This window comes from Falco rusticolus, chromosome 2 (genome assembly GCF_015220075.1).
Source record: "Falco rusticolus isolate bFalRus1 chromosome 2, bFalRus1.pri, whole genome shotgun sequence".
Classification (NCBI taxonomy): Eukaryota; Metazoa; Chordata; class Aves; order Falconiformes; family Falconidae; genus Falco; species Falco rusticolus.
In genome coordinates, this window is record NC_051188.1 from 46,549,468 (window position 1) to 46,557,126 (window position 7,659).

A 7,659-nucleotide genomic window follows, 5' to 3' on the forward strand; every position below is an offset into this window, starting at 1 on the left:
CTGGCACAATTGACCTAGCACTTAGGTAGGAGGGTGCTCACAGAGTTTCCGCAAGAGAAATGTAAAATTATTGGGGTTTGAGCTTTAAAAAGAACCACTGGAGCCTGAAACTCGTTGAGTGAGTTTATTATGCAGCCAGCGAACTGCTCAGGAATACAGCGAATCCCTGTTATTATCTTTCTTAGCTTTATTTTATATTGATTTTTATTGAAAAAATGTGAATAGACAATACAAAGAGCAGAAAGGTTAAATGCATGAAAAAGAAATCAAAAGCAAGGAGATGCATCTTACAGCTGACATGTGAAACTCTTTTAGATGAATCTGGGATAAAGCAAGAACCCTTTCAAAGGCATGACTTCCACTGCTTCAAAAAAGTGTATGTAACTGGAAAGTGACCTGTTGGAGAACAAGCTCTGTTGGGATGAATATATTTTCTCTCAACCAAAAATAGCTTGTAAAGGAGCTTATTTTTCTGAATAAGCTGCTAAAAGGAATATGTTTTCTGTGTAAGAAGGTTAAACTTGTTTGTTTAGCAGATTTCTGCTGAAGTTGGATGCCTAGTCAGTGAATGAATACTTCAAAAATTATTTGTGATCTAGTAGTGCCTGAGGTTTAGTTGAAATTTATGGGATGTTGTTACCAGCTCTTCAGGGGCATGGAAAATATTTAATTCTGTAGTGCTGAGAGAGGGAGAGAGATCGCAGAGAGTGAGGAGAACAGAGCTGGAGGGGTAACAGTCTGCTGCAGCTAAGGGGAGCTGAGAAGTATGATGTGACTGCAGGGGGTAGCAAATGTTTAAGAGGTCCAGGCTACCTAACACAGTAGTCTGTGTAGCATGGAGGGTGCTTTTGCAGTAGAGCTGAAGCCAGGATGAAACAGATAAAACACTTCCTGGAATGCCTGGCATGTAGAGGCACTGGGGTGTAAGGATCAAATAGGCAGGCAGGAGATGGGTGTCTGGCCACTGCTGTTAGTAAATCTATAGAGAAAGGATGGTTAAAAAGATGGGTTAAGAGTTGAGAACCTAACCATGAATGATCTCCCAAGACTGGGGCTTTATCTTTGAAATGCCTCAGCCGCTTCATGACCTGCTCTTGAAATCTCAAAGACCTTAAGATGGTTAATGGTGAAAATATGAAACATTGTCTGTCACAGAAATGAAAAGTCCTATGATGAGAGCTTGAAGGGAACTCACATGGGACAAGGTAAACTGGTCAGAGTACTATGAACCAATTAAGTCTTTTCAACTTGAGACTTACATTGTTTGATTCATAAAGCTGAGCAAAGTTACCATATTTTTGGCTTAAAGTGCATGTTGCCTATGTTTTGGATCTGTGCACGTTTCCTAGCAGCACACTGAGCAGAGAGGGTGAGGAGCAGGTGAGGGTGCAAACAGTGAAATTTGTGTCTACTTGGCTGGCTAGCCCTGCTGATAAGCAGTAACTAACTAATGCGGTTGTATTTTTTCAAATAATTTGGGTATGTTTGGAGGTGTGGCTTTGTGCCATGACAGCCTAACTTGAAAATAATTGTTTACACCTGCACAAATAGATGTAAAACACGGATTTTTTTCTCCCTTCTTTTTCTTTTTTTTTGCTGAGGTAGAAATGACTGGAAGCTGCCAAGTGGTGCCAAGCCAGGCTATCCACTCTCAGAGTCCACTTCTGCAACAGTGAAGTCTGTTTGAGTTTGCCGTGATGTTTCCTCTTTAAGAAACAAGGCTGGATTTTTAGCTTTTAAGAAAGATTTTCCATGATTTAGGGGAACGTAGAATGAAATTTACCTAAAATCGAGAGTAAAGAAGCTTGGGAATTGGGTGCCTAAATTCAAACTGGTGGTCCTTAAAACATTCTACTTTTCTGAAAGGGTGAAAACAGGTCCCCCCTGCTCAGGATTTTACTGTTGACGAGCCCTGCAGAGTGATGGCCTTGCTGGTTCCTGTTGTGAGGCACTGTCTCAGGAATTTGCCGGCTGCCTAATCCCTTCTTCTTGATGCTGTTTATAGAGGCCATTCATCAGAAATACCCCTTGTATTTGCTTCCTGAGTACAGTAGGCTGCTCTTGCTACTTGCTCTTTGGGGGTTCCCATGTGGCTTTAATTTTAAAATGAAGGCAAATTTCATCTCTCTCTTTAAAGCAATGTTTTGGCTGTGAAAAAGGTGTACCACCAGAAAGGAAATAATATGAATCCTAGAGGCCAGAAGGTAAATCTCTGGCCGTTGGGTAAGTGAGCTGCGGGCAGAGTAAGAGCATAGCTTTGGCAATTTAATAATGTTTGAGATTGATGGTCTTGTGTAAGCTTGGTGCTGTTAGTCTTCTTCACATGAAACAGGAAAAGATGACAAATCGCTTTTACACATGCAGTTTTTGTTTTGCGTTTAACCACTGTAACTTTATCACCTCTTAAACTAGAATATGCTTGCTCTCAGGCTTCATGGTCCACAAAGGAATTCAAAGTGACTAGCTCAGACCTAAACATCTTACTTTTGGGCATCCAAAGTTTATTGAGAACAAGCCTGTTCTTTATGACCTTTTTTAGATTTTTTTTTTTTTTTACCTTGCCCTTCTGATACTTTCCATTTTTCTTGCCATGTGTCAGCAAGGAGCCAAACAAGTAAATGGAAATGCTGGGTTATACCTGAAGACAAAGCAGCTTGCATACCTAGGATGTTAGGCTATGCCTGTTTTTCTTTTTGAGGATCATGCAAGAGGTTGATTTCCTGTCAGACTCTTTTTTTTTTTTTGATGAATATTTTATCCGAACAAACTGAATTATACTAGAATGACATCTGAGGGCAGGAAGAAGCTCTAGAAGTATTATGCTGCACAGGTGCTCTCTAACCCACCTGTAGTGGTACATCTCAGCCTAAGAATATCTCTATGGGCTTTTCAGGAGACTGTCTAGGGGAAGGCTGGTTGCAGTGAGCCAGGGGTGTACCAGGCAGTGTCCTGACCATCAAGAGGTATGGATAAACAAGCCGTGCTTTGTGTTCTGTGCTTATTTTATTTGCTGGTGCATACTGAACCTTTGTGAAATAGGCAATATAACAGAGAAGAGAGGTGAAATTTAGTTGTTTTTATGTGTAGAAGATCTCTCTCTAAGCCTTACATCCAGAGAGATTTAACTGACTTCAGGAGAACAATGCTTCTATCTAACCATGCAGGGAACATCTTCAAGTTTGGGCCATTATTCTGCAAATTTTGGTTGCTGCCTAACCTCTGATGTTCAAAGTCCTTACACCAGAGTTTGAGCCATGGAGTATGCTACTGACAAAATATATGCACAGGTGCAACAGGTCTTGATTTACGTTGTAATTATGATGGCATTTCAGTACACCCTATGCTACCAGCTGAGGATCTGTCCACTGGGATGTAGTAAGGAATAAGGCAAAGCACACAGCAAAAATTTTTAAAAAGTTACAGGGATCACAGAGATCACGGACTTTCTTTTTGTTTTGGAAGCAAGGGAAGGCTGGCATTAACAGTGTAAAATCTTAGTCAGTATATTGTGCTGAGCAGTGCGGTTCACCTCCGTTATTCTCCCAGTCTCAAATGTTTACCAGCCAATCAGAGCATTCCTTAAAACCAGAGATTTATAATGAAAAGTCAGCCCTAATTGAATTTCTTTATTAAGAACACCATCAAACAGATACAGAACACCTTACACCACCTTGTTTAAATTAGATTCATTTTTCTGATTAATTATTAAAAGGAAAGTTCAAAAAATCATAAAATCTTAAGTGCTATTAAAAATTGATTAGGAATGCATTTTTTCATTGACCCAGTTTGTATTTTTTTTAAATTTTTTTTTTTTTGTCAAAGCTAATACATTTGAGTAGCTGCCTCAGACAGAAGTTTGTAATCATTTGGTCATCAGTCAATTAATCACAGCTTCATAAATATTGATCTCAGATTACACTTATTCCTCATTCTTGAAAGATAGTTTTTTATTAATTTAGGCTCACTCACATACATTGTGGTTTATGCTGAAATTATTTTTAAAAGTTCTATTAAAATTTAATTTGAGCAGCCAGCCAACAGTGCAGCCACTGTGCATTGTGCCACCTTTCGGCAGGTTTATCGCCTTCTCCTGAAAGGTCCTGAGCACCCACAAGCTCACACTGTAGGGCTTGCTGGCATCTCTCCCCTATAAAACCTCTTCAGCTGGAAGTTGCAGGTCACTGTCATCCTATGCAGAAGGAATAATTTGAGAGTAAGTGTGGGTCTTTCTGAGGGGAGAAAAGAGGGCTCTGGTGTTTCCTGCTCCACCCTTGGTGGTCGTGTCCTGATTTCTGCTAGTCCATCACAAATGGTGGTGCCTTCCTGATGGCTGTACAGGGCTCTGGCTGCTCTTTGGCCTCTCCCAAGCATCAGACAAGCTGTGGGAGGGGTGTGTTTGTAGGTACGTATGTTGAATGTCCCAGTCCTGCTGTAGTCCCTGTCGTGGAGGTAAATACATGAGGTGATGACCCAACCCAGCACAGTGAGGATACCTGAGGGTGTTCTTGCAGGGTCTGCTACTATTCTTTCATGCCTGGGAGTAAACCCAGTACTTACTTTTGCAGGAGTTGCATTTGTAAACAGAAACTCTTCAGGATTTTTAAAGAGAGGTGCTGTGATGAAAAGCCTTGGCTTTTTGGTCTCAAGCATCTGGAATGGACACAGTCCTTCTCATAACATGTTCACCACACTTGAAGCAGTACTGAAACAATGCAAGCAATGTTTAATATTCCTGGTCCAGTTGCAGCTAATAACCTCCCTTTTGGCAATTAAATATCTTTTTCTTGTTGTTGTTATTTATGCTTGGTGTTGTAATTTAAAAAACACAGAGATGGATGTATCAGGGGAAAGAGCACACAGCTGAAGAGTGACCTGAAGCCTTCACTGAGCAGAATGAATCCTTTTCTACCCTATACTTCGTGTTTTACTTTGAATATTGTGCTTCATGCTGAGCATGAAAAATTTCTCCAGGCCAGGAAGATCTGAATGGTAGACTTGCTTCAGCTTCTGCAATACATTTGGCTTCTCTGTCTTACTCTCTGGTGAAAAAGCATGTTAAGATAAGTCACTGTTCCCTAAAATGTCATTTGACTGAGGACTTGGGAGAAATGGGATCATGTAGCAACTGCTATCTTTTACATCTCTGAAAAATCCCATGCCTCATCTTTAAGGTCTGAAATCAAAACTGATTGCCCATTATTGTCACTCCAAAACTCTGTTTATTCGGGCACAGCTCTTCTGAGATGCTCTGAAATGCAGCTTCAAATCATGGGCAACAAAGCGTCCTGGTGTGCCTCTCAGCTTCAGTATGGAGTCATGCAAACCCCTGTCAACATTCCTTATTTTTGCTGACATTGGATATGTGTAATATGGAGAATGGATCGTTTTTATGACTATCCATGTATCTAAGATTGAAAAAAACTCATTTAATTTTCAGAGTCCTATTCCCCAGTAAACGTATACTACTAATTTACCATATATTCTGCTGTAATGTAACATCCTTGTATACATTTGGCATATCCATAGCACTGGAAAAAAATGAAGCGACACTACAGAAAGTTTTCGGACCCCTTCCTTTAAATTTCAGCCTTACACAGTGCTTTTGTGCCCTTTCAGGAAAGTCATCCTGTAAGGATCATGTCAGAGACAACATGTGCAGAAGGCACCCAAATAACCCATTTGTTTTACAAATAGCTGTGCTGGCTTAAGATCATACCACCTCTGAGCTGTTTGCCACCCCTGTTCTCCTTATCTGTTTGCTGCAAAGTCAAACTAATTTTTGCTTTTGTTGTCCGTGGGCTGTCAAGATGCTGGGCAGAATCTGTTTGTTTTGCATTATGGCAAATCAAGAAGGGTATTGTCTGCTGCAGGGACAATAATTTCCAGCAGAGAAGTGCTAGCAAGTGTATGTAACAGGGGATGTGTTAAGTTACTCCAGTTATATCCTTAAAAAGATGCCTGCCTATTCTCTATATGTTGTGTAATCAGAACTGGATTCTGAGTCCAGTTGCAGCTGACATCTTCAAACAGGAGGGATGCTAAGGAGATCTAGAAATACATCAATCATCCAGTGAGCATTTCTTTGCCATAGTACGGGAACCAGCTGTCTGTTTATCCAGCGATTTGACAGATGCTAGTGTGAATGTGAGCAGTGTGTTAAGTTTTGTACTGAGCTCAGTAATTCTGGACAGTCTATCCTGGCAGAAAAGAAGAAAAGGAAAAGCTGCAAAGCAATAGAGAGAGACAATTGTAACCGTGCCCCAACTCTTCCTGGCTTTTTGCTGCAGACACCTGCAAAATGGCCTAATTGGAGTTTTCCCACTGAAGTATTGTGACACTAACTCACTGCTCAACAACTTTAGCACTTCTGGGAATGAACCCGGTAGCTGTATATGAGCTACTAGTTTATGGAAATGCATCTTTCTTTAAAAAAATAAAATAAAATTCAATCTCTTCCTAAACACGCAGAGTTCTTTTATTCCTGAATGTACAAAGCTGTGTGTTTTAATGAAATTGTTTTAACTTAGTAATGATGTAAGAGAAAAATAATGTCTTTCCTGTGAGTATATGCAGTAGGTAATTCTCTCTCTAAATTTTGCATTCATTGGATTGAGATTATGTAATAAATTCAGCTGATCTTTGAAAGACTTTCTAATGGATTTCTTGTTAGAAATGTAAAAAAGTATTGTTTTGCATTTTGTTAATATATATGTTTACTCTTGTCTCAAAATCAGAGACAAAGCAACAAAGGCATTGCATTTGGCTCCCTGCAGGACCAGGGATTTGCCAGCAAGATACATAAGATGCTAAAGATCCAAATCAGTCCCATGTCTTTCCTTCTTGACTTACCTCTGAAATCTGTAGTCCCAGTTTCTGTCTCTTCATTACAATAACCTTTAGAAAGATTCAGTATTCAAGCAATTTTTTTTGTTGTCTGTTATGGTAATGTTACCAGCTTAAACCAGAAACACCCCACTCCATTTTTAATAGTGACAATAGCTTGTCAGACACAACTTCAGAGACTTCGGAGTGCTCGTGGGACACTACAGCTCAGTTAAATGTAGACTCAGCCTCTGAGGCTAGTTTCAGGAAAAACAGTTAAGAATTCGACTGCTGTACAGATCTTAAATCGACAAGATAGAAAGGGAGAGAAGGATAAAACATACATCCAGGAACTGCCGGGGTTTTATAAGCTTTGTGTTACTGTTTTTTAAATCTATCCAGGGGGGTTATGTTAGGAGGGAAATGAAGAAACGGAAAAGCAAAGATAGAAGCAATTGGAGCGAGCAGCCAATAAACAGAGAGAGAGGCCAATGTGAAAACTGCAGAGATGTTCTGATGCTGTTATCAGTATCCATCAATTCTGGCTTGAGTGGCGGCTGCAGCTGTTCTGCCAGCTTCTCTCTTTGGCAAGCTTGTGTCTACAGGTCCTCCTACCCTCCTGCACTCGTGGGGGTGAAGGAGGAGGAGACCCTGCGAGAGTCCTGGTGGCCATGAAAAGTGGTGCTCTGAGTGTGCATGCACGTTTCAAGGAACCCATAAAGAGCCCTTTGAAGGGCATGCAGGGCATGCAGCTGGGTGTCTGAAAGATGAGTAAGAATTTTTTTGTTGATTCCTCTTCACCCAACAAAAAGGTGTAGGTATCTACATATGAGCAAA